The following is a 14,243-nucleotide window of genomic DNA, read 5'->3' as shown; positions in this document are numbered from 1 at the left end:
CATGTTAGCATAAAAAATCCAAACATTACCTGTACAATAACGGGATCTGAGATGTTATAATTGATCAGAAAAAGAATCTTATAGTCACAGTGAACAGCTCAATGAAATAACAAATCCCATGCTTAGAATTGTTAAGAAGATAATTAAAAATAGAACTGCCAACATAATAATGCCTTAATAAAATATGGAATATTATATTCTGGTCCCTGCATTTAAGCAAAGGTACAAAAAAGGGCTGGAACAGTTCCCCTATACAGGTAGTCCTTGTTCTGTTCCAGCCTACTACCGGCCCTGCAGAAATGTCAGGGACAACCCCTTTTCAAAAGTCAATAGGCTGAAAGTAAGCCAGCCAAATTTATTTACACCAAGGAAACAAAACAGATCCAAAACAGAGCAAAACAAATACTAACCATGACTAAATCAGAAGCTGTTCAAACGGTTGCCTTCAGCAACCAGCACCTCCCACGCATTCCCCTTTTAAACACAGTTTCAAGGCGTGGCTTCTCTTTGCCTCCTCCCGAGGTGCCTCATTGCATTCCTTTGTTTACTCCTGCTTGTCTGCCTCCTGCTTCGGGTGTCCTTGAACAAAGCCAGCTGTGAATCGTCTTTGTCCAAGCTGTCAGGCTCACACAGCTGGGTCTGAGGAGGAACCAGATGGGAGGGGCCTGGCTGAGAGCTCTGTGATGCCTCAGAAGTTTCCTCTGCAGGCTCTCCAATCCCCTCCTCATCCTCCTCCTCAGAACTGTCCGGTTCAGCTGCCGAACCCACAGGCTGACACTGAATCACAACAGTCCTCAACTTACGACCACAGTTGAGCCCAAAATATCTGTTGTTAAGTGAGACATTTTTAAGTGAATTTTGCCCCATTTTACAACCTTTCTTGCCGTAGTTGTTAAGTGAATCACTGCAATTGATAAGTTAGTAACCTGGTTGTTAAGTGAATCTGACTTTCCCCATTGACTTTGCTTGTCAGAACATTGTAAAAAGTTTGAAAAATGGTCATAAGTCATACAGTATTTTTCAGTGATGTAACTTTAAACAGTCACTAAACAAACTGTTGTAAGTCAAGGACTAAATCTAGCTAGCTAGCTATAATTAGTTAATTAATTTCTATGACCACCCATCCCACTAAATCAGGGCTTTTCAACCAGTGGTACGGGTACCACCCATGGTACATTGGCACCTGGCAGGTGGTACACAACCATCCTAAAAAAGTGGTAGCGGGGGAGGAGAATGAGCTGAACTGGTGGCAGCACCGCACAAGCCTGAGTGAGAGATGGCTGGAGTTGCAGGGCTGTCAGGGCTCAGTGGAAGTGCCAGGATCAGTGACAGGCTCCAGCTGGAGCTTGGCACTGATCCCAGTGCTTCTGCTGAGCCCATAAGAAGTGCTGATCAGAACTTCCAGGTGGCGCTTCAGCAGCATGGACGGTCAAAATCGACCGCCAGCCCTCTGACTCCGTTAAAGCCGTGGAGCAGCCGACAATCAGCTGTTCCGCGCCTGAAAATCCTTCCCCTCATGCGAAGAGGGGAAGGGGAGATTCCAGGTAGGGGTAGAGCTCCCCTAGAGCCCCAGAATAAACATTCTGGGGCTTGGAGGGTGAGAGCTCCCCCGAAGCCTGGAAACACTCCGGATCAGAGGATTTCTCTGCTTCAAAGCAGAGCAAGACGCTGAATCCACTCCTGCTGGACTTGACTTGATCTGATTGTTATCTTGAGGAATTAACACAGGCAGAGCGGATGCGGGAGCAGTATAAACAGCAAGTATAAGACTTTAGGGACGCGGTGGCTCAGTGGGTTAGGACGCTGAGCTTGTCGATCAGAAGGTCGGCAGTTTGGCGGGTCGAATCCCAAGTGCCGCGTAACAGAGTGAGCGCCTGTTACTCGTCCCAGCTTCTGCCCACCTAGCAGTTCGAAAGCACGTAAAAATGCAAGTAGAAAAATAGGGACCACTACGGTGGGAAGGTAACAGCGTTCCGTGCGCCTTTGGCGTCTAGTCATGCCGGCCACATGACCACGGAGACGTCCTCGGACAAACGCTGGCTCTTCGGCTATGAAACGGAGATGAGCACCGGCCCCTAGAGTCGGAAACGACTAGCACACATGTGCGGGGGAACCTTTACCTTTTACCTTTATAAGACTTTAACTCTGGAATCTCAACTTTCTTTCTGTCATTTTAAAAAGAAAGGGAAGATGGCGCCTGAATGATTCTTTGTAACAGAGAATCGAAAGTGCTTTGAAAGTGAAAGTGGCTGTTTGGATATTGAAAACTGTAAAGACTATCAGAAAATTATAAGAACCTAAAAGAATTTTAAGAACAGAACAGCAAGACTATAAACATTTTGACTTGATTAATCTTTTTGAATACAGAGAATAAAATTGATTTAAGATGTCATTAAAACCGTCAAAACCTGGGGCCCCCAGAAGTGCAGGGACTTCATCAGCACAGCAATCAAAGTTACAGGCTTTAATGCCCCCCCCCCCACAAACTTTGACATTAAAAGACCTGCAGGAGGCTTTGAAATCTCAAACTAAATAAATAAATGATAAGATGGAGAAAATAGAAAATAAGATGGGAAAAATAGATGAAAAAATGAATGATAAATTTGAGTTAATGTCAAAAGAGATTGGAGAAATTAAAGAAACTATGCAGATTAAAAATAAAGAAATAAGGGAAGATATTCTATTGGCATTTCAGGGACTGGCACAACATATTCAAAACATGGATGATCGTATGGAAGAATTAACCCAAGGCAATATTGCTTTGGAAGATAAGATGACTGAGGCTCAAAATAAAATGGAAAAGATGGAAGATGAAACAGTAATGCTACAATATAGAAAAATGGAATTTGCTTTAAGAATTAGAGGACTGAAGGAGAACAAACAGGAAAACCTGAGAGAGATACTGGCAAAGGCCTTTGCTCCAATAATGGGTTGGCAAGTTGAGGATTTCATACGGGAAATTTAAAAAGTTTTTAGAGTCAACTCCTGGATTGCGAAGCAGAGGAATTTACCAAGAGATGTGGTGATTTATTTTTTGAAGAGGGTGATACAAAATGAAATTATTCAAGCTTTTTATAATAAAAGGTTTCAAGTGGAAAATCAAGAGGTTTTGATATTGAAAGAAATTCCTCCAAAAATTTTAAGAAAAAGGAAAGAGTTTGTTTTTCTGGTAAACGAATTGAAAAAAGGCAGCATCAGTTCAGATGGGATATACCGGCTGGAATAGTGGTCAACTACTTAGGTACTAGATATTGTCTTAATACAATAAGGAAAGCAAAAGAATTTTATTTTAATGTGCTGAAAGCAGATTTGCCACTATTTCCTGAAAAAAAAGAAGTGAAGGAGAGAAAAAATAGGCTCAAATGGAAGAGAAACAGATTTATGCGGAAGGTTCAAATTTTTTGGTTGAAGAAGAACTACAATTAGTTGTGGATATGGACCAGCCTTTGAAATCAATAGAGGAACCTAGAGGCCAAAGAGTGACGTGAGCAGCAGCCAGACGAAAAGCGCAGGAACAGATAAATACAGACGTACTTTGGAAGCCAGAAGGAAAGAATTGGAGAATGAAATTAGGGAAAAAGAAAAGGTCTTAATTTTGAACCCATCGGATGTGAAGACTAAGGAGGTTATTAAGCTGTTAAGAGGACAATTTGATAAATTGATGGCTGATCAAGTGGCAACCAACTTGCGGTTTGCTAGGCATAATACTTTTTGCAATGCTAATAAGCCAGGTAGATGGCTAGCGTATAGACTAAGGAAAAAGCAAAGGGCTTCTAATATAGATAAAATTGAACATAAGGGAAAGGTTGTGTTTCAACAGGATCTTATTAAGGAAGCCTTTGTGGATTTTTATTCTAAATTATATGCTAAGGAGAAGATTAATGAAAAAGACATTGATGTATATTTGGAGAATGCTAGCATCCCGGTTCTTACGCAAGCACAAAAAGAGGAGATTAACCAGTTGATAACAGAAGAAGAAATTCTCATAGCAATTAAGGAATTGAAGTTGGATAAAGCGCCAGGTATGGATGGTTTGACTGCGGTTTACTATAAAAATTTACAAATGGAGTTGATAAAGCCGATAAAGGAACTGTTTCAGACAATTCAGAGAGGGGGAAAGGTGCCTCCATCTTGGAGAACTGCTTTTATCTCTTTGATTCCAAAGGAAGATCAAGATGCTACTCAAGTAAAAAACTATAGACCGATATCACTTTTAAATACAGATTACAAGATATTTGCTAAGGTGTTGGCTAACAGATTGATGAGGGTTCTGCAACAGGTGATTCATGGGGATCAAACTGGGTTTATTAGTGGTAGGCAAATGAAAAATAATGTGAGGCATATAGTTGATGTGATAGAGTTTTTGGAGAGGAACAACCAGATCCCTGCGGCGCTAATTTTTCTAGATGCTGAAAAAGCTTTTGATCAATTGAATTGGCAATTTTTGTTGAAAGTTCTAGATAAAATGAATTTTGGGGATAAATTTTTGCAACCAATTAGGGCATTATATCAAAAACAAACTGCCCGAATAATAGTTAACAATAGTTTGTCTGAAGCATGTAATATTGAGAAGGGCACAAGGCAAGGGTGTCCGTTATCGCCTTTATTATTTGTGTTAACATTGGAGATATTATTGGTAAAAATACGGAATTCAGAAAGAATTAAGGGTATACAAATTAGAGATCAGGATTATAGATTGAGAGCGTTCGCAGATGATCTGGTTGTTACGGTGACCCAGCCGGAGAACTCTGTTGTGGACCTGATGGAGATAATAACGCAATATGGGAAGGTTTCTGGATTTAAAGTTAATGCACAAAAAACTAAAATTCTGGCCAAAAATATGACAGTATCGCAAAAGGCTCTTTTAGAAGGATTAACTGGATTTGAGATTGCTAAAAGGGTCAAATATTTGGGGGTGTTTTTGTCACCCTCTAATACAAAGTTATATAAAAATAACTATGAAAAATTATGGGGAAAAATTCAAAAAGAAATGGAGAGTTGGGAAAAATTGCAATTGTCTTTGCTGGGAAGAATCGCAGCAGTGAAAATGAATGTCCTGCCTAAATTTCTATTCTTATTTCAAATGATACCGGTTCTTAAAAAAGATTCTAATTTGGAAGAATGGCAACGGGGTATCAATAAATTTGTTTGGGCAGGGAAAAGGCCACGAGTTAAACTTAAGATTATGCAAGATACTCGTGAAAGAGGTGGACTCAAAATGCCTAATCTTAAATTATATTATGAAGCTGCTGCGTTATCAGGAATAAGTGATTGGATTAATTTGACACAAGAGAGATTATTAAATCTTGAGGGCCACGACTTGTTATTTGGCTGGCATGCATATTTGTTGTATGATAAGAAGGTAGATAATGTATTTAAAGTGCATATTCTAAGACAGGCATTGTTGAGAGTTTGGAAGAAGTATAGACATAAGTTAGACTGCAAGATGCCATTGTGGGCAATTCCAAAACACGCAATAGAAAACATAAACGTTGGTTTCAAGCATGATGTGACTACGTATAAGGAGATTTTAAGCTTGGAAAGAAGTGTCTGGTGTTTAAAATCGTATAACCTCTTGCAAGATGAGAAGATTGTTCAAACTTGGTTTCAATATACTCAGTTACGGGCCAGGTGGAAAGAAGATCAGAAAACTGGTTTTGCAATGACTGACGAAAATTTGATAAAGCAAATTAGAAATCAGGGTCCAGCACATATCAAACGAATATATCTTGCATTGATAGAAATTGACTCAGAAACAGAACTGGTTAAAGATTGTATGATAAAATGGGCCCAGAACATCCAAGAAGTTATTACAATGGACACGTGGGAAAAGATCTGGGTGAGGAACGTAAAATTTATACAAGCTCAAAACTTAAGAGAGAACTTTTATAAAATGTTTTATAGATGGCATTTAGATCCTAAGAAGCTTGCAAGTATGTATCCGAACTATCAGCCAAAATGCTTGAGGTGTGGTGGTGAAGATGCAACATATTTTCACATATGGTGGACTTGTAAAAAGGTCAAGGCTTTTTGGATAAAAATTTGGTGGAATATGCAGAAGATCTTCAAGCAAAAGATAAAGTTTTGTCCGCAATTCTTTTTGTTGGGTATAATTACAGATGCTACTGTTGTGGACACTAAGTTGATGTTAAATTTAATTACAGCAGCAAGACTTTTAATAGGTCAGTATTGGAAGAAGGAGGAACTGCCGACTATAGAAGAATGGACTTTAAAGGTTTCTGACCTGGCAGAAATGGCAAAGATCTCGGCTTATTTGAAAGATCATTCGCAAGAACGCTATATTATGGAGTGGAAAAAATGGATTGAATATATCCAGAAGAAATATGGGACTAAAAAGTTTCATTTAGCATTTGAATAAGTCTTCCTTTCTATTTTCTTTTTTTTTTCTATATGAAATATTAGTATTGTTTGTAGTTATCTTATATGAGCTAGAGAGTGATAGATTTAAGAATTTATTGTTGGTAGCATATGGATGTTTATGATTGTTCTTTGTTTTTATACCCTGTACTTAGCTCTGGGAAGTCGGGGGGGAGGGGGGAAAGGGGGGGAGGGGTAGGGAGGGATAGGTAGGGGAGGGGGAGGGGGGGATTGTTAAAGATAAAATGTATTTTAAAACTTTTCAATAAAAAAAAAGAAAGAAAAGCACAGGAACAGCAGAAACAGCAAGATCAAATTAAAACTCAAGAAGTTACTAAAACGGAAGCAGTGGGAGGGGCAAGACCAACGCAACAGGTTCATATGAATCTGCAGGAATTGTTCCAAAAGCTTCTAGTCGCGAAAGATGGCGACCAAGTTTCTAACTTGGAATGTTAATGGCTTAAATTCACCACAAAAGAGGAAAAAATATTTCATTATTTGAAACAATATAAAAATGATGTTATTTGTTTGCAAGAGACACATATTAGAGTAGTAGACCAAAAGTATTTGACAAACTCTAGATTGGGAATACATTTTGTTGCATCTGCCCCGGATAAGAAGAATGGAGTAGTTATATACTTAAAGAAAGATTTAACTGCTAAATTAATTGAGGCAGATGCACAAGGACGATATATTGCAATTGAACTTATAATAGAAGGAAAGATAATACTTTTGGTTGGAATATACACACCAAATCAACATCAAGAAAATTTTTATAAACTTTTACATGATAGAATAATTTAATTTAATTTAATAATTTAATTTGTATACCGCCCTTCTCCCGAAGGACTCAGGGCGGTGAACAGGGCAATACATAATAAAAAACAGAATACAAAAATTAAAAGTAATTAAACCATTATGCCCGTAATAATTAATACATATTAAAATTCAAACTATTTATAAAAACCCAACCCCATCCCGTCAGACCAGGCCAGCTTGTTCGAAAAAGAAGGTTTTGATATCGCGCCGGAAGGAGTGAAGGTCGGGGGCCATCCGGAGCTCGACCGGTAAGCGGTTCCAAAGGTCTGGCGCGCCCACAGAGAACGCTCTCCCCCTGGGGGCCACCAATCGACATTCTTTGATCGGCGGCACCCTGAGGAGGCCCTCTCTGTGGGAGCGCACAGGACGGAGGGAAGTTGACGCCGGCCGCAGGTGTTGCCGTAGGTAATCCGGACCCATGCCATGAAGGGATTTGTAAGTCATCACTAACACCTTGAACCTCACCCGGAGAGCAACCAGTAGCCAATGCAGCTCGCGGAGCAAAGGTGTAACATGGGAGTATCGGGAAACCCCCAAGACAACTCGCGTGGCTGCATTCTGCACCAGTTGAAGTCTCCGGGTGGACCTCAAGGGCAGCCCCATGTAGAGAGCATTACAGTAGTCTAGACGAGAAGTCACGAGTGCATGAGTGACTGTACGCAAGGCATCCCGGTCTAGATAGGGTCGCAACTGGCGCACCAGGCGAACCTGGGCAAAGGCCCCCCCTAGTCACAGCTCCGATATGCTCTTCCAAAGAGAGCTGTGAATCTAGAAGGACCCCCAAGTTGCGAGCCCTATCTACGGGGGGTAATAGCTCACCCCCCATGGCCAAAGATGGAATAATCGGAATTTCCCGGGATGCTGGCACGAACAGCCACTCAGTCTTGTCAGGGTTGAGTCGAAGCCTGTTCCTCCCCATCCAGACCCGGACCGCCTCCAGGCAGCGGGACATCACGTCGAGGGCATCACTGGGGTGGTTTGGGGTCAAAATAAAAAGCTGGGTATCATCAGCATATTGATGATACCCAACTCCGAAACCACGAATGATCTCACCCAGCGGCTTCATATAGATGTTTTATTTATAATCCCAATGGGATTATAAATCTTGTATTTTAATGGGAGATTGGAATTGAGGTTTGGACACAGGAAAAGACAAAAGAAGGTCTTGTAATGGAATATCAAACCGTGCGAAACTGCCTAGATCTTTTTTTGAGCTTATGGATGACCTGGAATTGAGAGACATTTGGCGAGAGCAAAATATGGAAGAGAGGGATTTTACATTTTTTTCAGATAGGCACCAATCTTTTTCAAGGATTGATTTTATACTAATTACCAATGATTTTTTTCTAGGGTGAAGAAAATTAAGATATGCCCAAGAACATTAACAGATCATAGTCCAGTGTGGATGGAACTGGTTCAAGAGAAAAGGGATAGAAAATCTTGGAGATTAAATGAAAATTTGTTTAGATCTGAGGAAATTGTGAATGAATGTAGAAAACAAATGAGAGATTTTTTTGTAATGAATATGCATAAGGGCACCTCGATTGAAATGGCTTGGGATGCAAGTAAAGCTTATATAAGTGGAGTCCTAATACATTTGAATAATAAGTATAGACGTAAAAAGGAACAAAAGCGAAAGGAGTTAGAAGAGGAAATAAAGATGAAGGAGAGGTTACTTATCTTGAACGCAGCTGATAAGAAAGTGAAAGAAACAATTAACTTATTGAAAGGGCAGTTTAATATGTTGATGGCAGACCAGGTGGCAACCAACATACGATACACTAAACTTAATACTTTTTATAACGCTAATAAGCCAGGTAGATGGTTAGCTTACTTGTTAAGGAAAAAAGAAAAGTCTCGGACGATAGAGAAAATAGAATATAAAGGTAAAAAGGTTTATCAACAAGATATTATCAGAAAGGTATTTTCAGAATTTTATTCTAAATTATATGCAAGTGATACAATTCAAAGTATAGATATAGATAAATATTTACAAGAGGTGAATATTCCTAAGGTTACTCAAGAGCAGCGGGATGGAATGAATCAGTTAATAACTTCTGAAGAGATTGTTTTAGCAATTAAACAGTTGAAATTGGGTAAATCACCAGGGACAGATGGATTGACAGCTAGTTACTATAAAAATTTGCAGTCAGAAATGGTGGAGCCTTTGAAGGATTTATTTAGAACAATTCAACTTGGGGGAGTAGTGCCCCCATCATGGAGAACAGCTTTCATAACATTGATTCCAAAGGAGGATCAAGATCTTAGTCAACCAAAGAATTATAGACCAATATCTCTTTTAAACACTGATTATAAGATATTTGCTAAAGTATTGGCAAATAGAATAATGAATATAATGCAACAAGTGATACATAATGATCAGTCGGGGTTTATAACTGGTAGACAAATGAAGTATAACGTAAGACAAATTGTTAACTTATTGGAATATTTGGAAAGAAACAACCAAGTCTCTGCTGCATTGATATTTTTAGATGCAGAGAAGGCTTTTGATCAATTGAATTGGCAATTTTTATTGAAAGTAATAGAAAAGATGGAATTTGGGGATTATTTTTTACAGGCTATTAAAGCAATATATCAAAAGCAAACGGCACAAATAATTGTTAATGGTAATTTAACAGAAATTTGTAAAATTGAAAAAGGAACAAGGCAGGGATGCCCTTTATCACCATTGTTGTTTTTTTTAACATTGGAAATATTATTGATTAAAATACGTGAATCAAATAAGATAAAGGGAATTAAAATTAGGCATCAAGATTATAGATTGAGAGCGTTTGCAGATGACTTGGTTGTTACTTTAAGTCAACCTACTCAATCAGTTTTAGAATTACTGGATGTGATAATACAATATGGACAAGTTTCTGGATTTAAAGTTAATAAGCAAAAAACTAAAATATTAACAAAAAAAATATGACTATAAAACAAAGAGAAGCGTTAGAAAAATCAACAGGATTTGAAATAGTAAAAAAGGTTAAATACTTGGGGGTATATATCACAGCATCGAATGTGAAATTATATAAAAACAATTATGAATTGTTATGGCAAAAAGTACAAAAGGAGATTGATAGTTGGAAAAAATTACAATTGTCTTGGTTGGGGACAATAGCAGCTGTGAAGATGAATGTCTTACCAAAATTTTTATTTTTGTTCCAAATGATACCAATACTTAAGAAAGATGCAAATTTAAATGAGTGGCAAAAAAGTATTAATAAATTTATCTGGGCAGGGAAAAGACCGAGAGTAAAGCTTAAAATAATGCAAGATACACGTGAGAGATGGGGTTTGAAGATGCCCAATTTGAGATTATATTATGATGCAGTTGTGTTATCAACAATTAGTGATTGGTTCAATTTAACGGATGAAAGAATATTGAATATTGAGGGGTATGATTTATTGTATGGATGGCATGTGTATTTATTTTATGACAAAAAGGTGGATAATACTTTTAAGACTCATATCTTAAGGAACGCTTTGCTCCGAGTTTGGAAAAAGTACCAATATATATTAAATAATAAAATACCTACAGTATATGGGCAATACCTAGACATGCAATAGGAAATATAAATGTGGAGCAGAAACAAGATGTGATTACCTATCAAGAACTTCTTAGGATGGAAGGGAATATTTTGAAACTGAAACCTTTAAATGTTTTAAAGGAAGAAAAGATAGTACAGACTTGGTTTCAGTTTATACAATTACAAGCTAGATGGATAGAAGATCAGAAAATTGGTATAGTAAAAGCTGATGAAAATTTGATAAAGCAAATTAGAGATCAAAGTCAATCGCATATAAAAAGGTTATATAATGCTCCTATAGAGATTGATTCAGAATCGGAGTTAGTTAAAGATTGTATGTTAAAATGGGCTCAGAATATTCAAGAGCCCATAATGATGGATACTTGGGGAAAAATTTGGGTTAGAAATGTAAAATTTACGCAAGCACAAAATCTAAGAGAGAATTTTTACAAGATGTTTTATAGATGGCATTTAGATCCTAAAAGGTTAGCATGTATGTATCCAAATCAACCACCTAAGTGTTGGAGATATGGTAGTGAAGAGGCAACTTATTATCATATACTGTATGGTGGACATGTAAAAATGTTAAAGCCTTTTGGATAAAAATATGGTGGATTTTTCAGAAAGTTTTTAAGAAAAAAATAAGATTTACTCCGCAGCTATTCTTATTGGGGATTATTTCGGATTGTACTGTTATAGAAACTAAATTAATGTTACACTTAATAACAGCAGCCAGACTGTTGGTGGTGCAACATTGGAAGAAAGAAGATTTACCTACAATAGAACAATGGATACTTAAAGTAATGGACGTAGCTGAAATGGCAAAAGTTTCAGCATATTTGAAAGAACAGTCACAAAAAAAATATATTTTAGAATGGAAAAGATGGATTGATTATATTCAGAACAAATATGGGACTAATTTTGTAAAACTTTTCAATTAAAAAAAAGTGCCGATCAGCTGGAATGTTGCAACAACTCCAGGGTCTTGTGATTTGCATTCAGATGCTTGGCAACTGATTCATATTTATTATGGTCACAGTGTCCCAGGGTCATGTGAAGTGACCACAACCTGCTGCAACCACCCTGCAGATAGGGGGGGAATAAAAACCAAACACACCCCCACCCCACCCCTGCTGCCAATCCTCAACAGAAATGCTCACAACAATGAAAACCTCGGACAGGAGGAAGAACGTGGCCGGGCGAAGTATTAGTACTGCTTTATAAAACCTTAGTAATACCACACCTAGAATACTGTAACCAATTTTGGTCACCATACTACAAAAAAGATGTTGAGACCTTGGAAAAAGTTCAGAGAAGAGCAACTAAGATAATCGAAGGGCTGGAGACTAAAACATATGAAGAATGGCTGCAGGACTTGGGTTTGGCTAGTCTAAAGAAAAGAAGAAACAGGGGTGACATGACAGCAGTATTCCAGTATTTGAGGGGCTGCCACAAAGAAGAGGACATCAAACTATTCTCCAAAGCACCAGAGGGCAGGACAAGAAACACTTGTTGGAAACTGACCAAAGAGAGAAGCAACCTGGAATCAAGGAGAAAGTTCCTAACAGTGCGGACAATTAACCAATGGAACAGCTTGCCTTCAGAAATCATGGGTGCTCCATCACTGAAGGTTTTTAAGAAGAGACTAGACAGTCACTTGTCTGAAATGATATACAGGTGAAATTCGAAAAATTAGAATATCATGCAAAAGTTCATTTATTTCAGTAATGCAACTTAAAAGGGGAAACTAATATATGAGATAGACTCGTTATATGCAAAGCAAGATAGTTCAAGCCGTGATTTGTCATAATTGTGATGATTATGGCATACAGCTCATGAAAACCCCAAATCCACAATCTCAGAAAATTAGAATATTGTGAAAAGGTGCAATATTCTAGGCTCAAAGTGTGCCACTCTAATCAGCTAATTAAGCCATAACACCTGCAAAGGGTTCCTGAGCCTTTAAATGGTCTCTCAGTCTGGTTCAGTAGGAATCACAATCATGGGGAAGACTGCTGACCTGACAGTTGTGCAGAAAACTATCATTGACACCCTCCATAAGGAGGGAAAGCCTCAAAAGGTAATTGCAAAAGACGTTGGATGTTCCCAAAGTGCTGTATCAAAGCACATTAATAGAAAGTTATGTGGAAGGGAAAAGTGTGGAAGAAAAAGGTGCACAAGCAGCAGGGATGACCGCAGCCTGGAGAGGATTGTCAGGAAAAGGCCATTCAAAAGTGTTGGGGACTTTCACAAGGAGTGGACTGAGGCTGGAGTCAGTGCATCAAGAGCCACCACACACAGATGGATCCTGGACATGGGCTTCAAATGTCGTATTCCTTTTGTCAAGCCGCTCCTGAACAACAAACAACGTCAGAAGCGTCTTACCTGGGCTAAAAAAAAAACAGACCTGGTCTGTTGCTCAGTGGTCCAAAGTCCTCTTTTCTGATGAGAGCAACTTTTGCATCTCATTTGGAAACCAAGGACCCAGAGTCTGCAGGAAGAATGGAAAGGCACACACTGCAAGATGCTTGAAGTCCAGTGTGAAGTTTCTACAGTCTGTGTTGATTTGGGGAGCCATGTCATCTGCTGGTGTTGGTCCACTGTGCTTCATTAAGTCCAGGGTCAACGCAGCCGTCTACCAGGAGATTTTGGAGCACTTCATGCTTCCTTCCGCAGACGAGCTTGATGGGGATGCTGACTTCATTTCCCAGCAGGACCTGGCACCTGCCCACACTGCCAAAAGCACCAAAACCTGGTTCAATGACTGTGGGATTACTGTGCTTGATTAGCCAGCAAACTCGCCTGACCTGAACCCCATAGAGAATCTATGGGGCATTGCCAAGAGAAAGATGAGAGACATGAGACCGAACAATGCAGAAGAGCTGAAGGCCACTATTGAAGCATCCTGGTCTTCCATAACACCTCAGCAGTGCCACAGGCTGATAGCTTCCATGCCACGCCGCATTGAGGCAGTAATTGCTGCAAAAGGAGCCCAAACCACGTACTGAGTACATATGCATGCTTATACTTTTCAGAGGTCCGATATTGTTCTATGTACACTCCTTGTTTTATTGATTGCATGTAATATTCTAATTTTCTGAGATTGTGGATTTGGGGTTTTCATGAGCTGTACATAATCATCACAATTATGACAAATCACGGCTTGAACTATCTTGCTTTGCATATAATGAGTCTATCTCATATATTAGTTTCCCCTTTTAAGTTGCATTACTGAAATAAATGAACTTTTGCACGACATTCTAATTTTTTGAGTTTCACCTGTAGGTTCTCCTGCTTGAGCAGGGGGCTGGACTACAAGCCCTCCAAGGTCCCTTCCAGCTCTATTCTATTCTAATCCAGGACTGTGAGTTTCTCAATACATCTAGATGGCCACGTGTGAGACAGTAGGCTGAACTACATGGGTCTATAGCCTGATCCAGCTGGGCTCTTGTACTAAACATTTGCTTAGTCTTGTATGTTTCTCATGACCATATATTCTTCCTGTAACCCTTG

This window comes from Vipera berus, assembly GCF_964194415.1.
Source record: "Vipera berus genome assembly, chromosome: W".
Lineage (NCBI taxonomy): Eukaryota > Metazoa > Chordata > Lepidosauria > Squamata > Viperidae > Vipera > Vipera berus.
Note: the sequence above shows the minus strand (reverse complement) of the source record.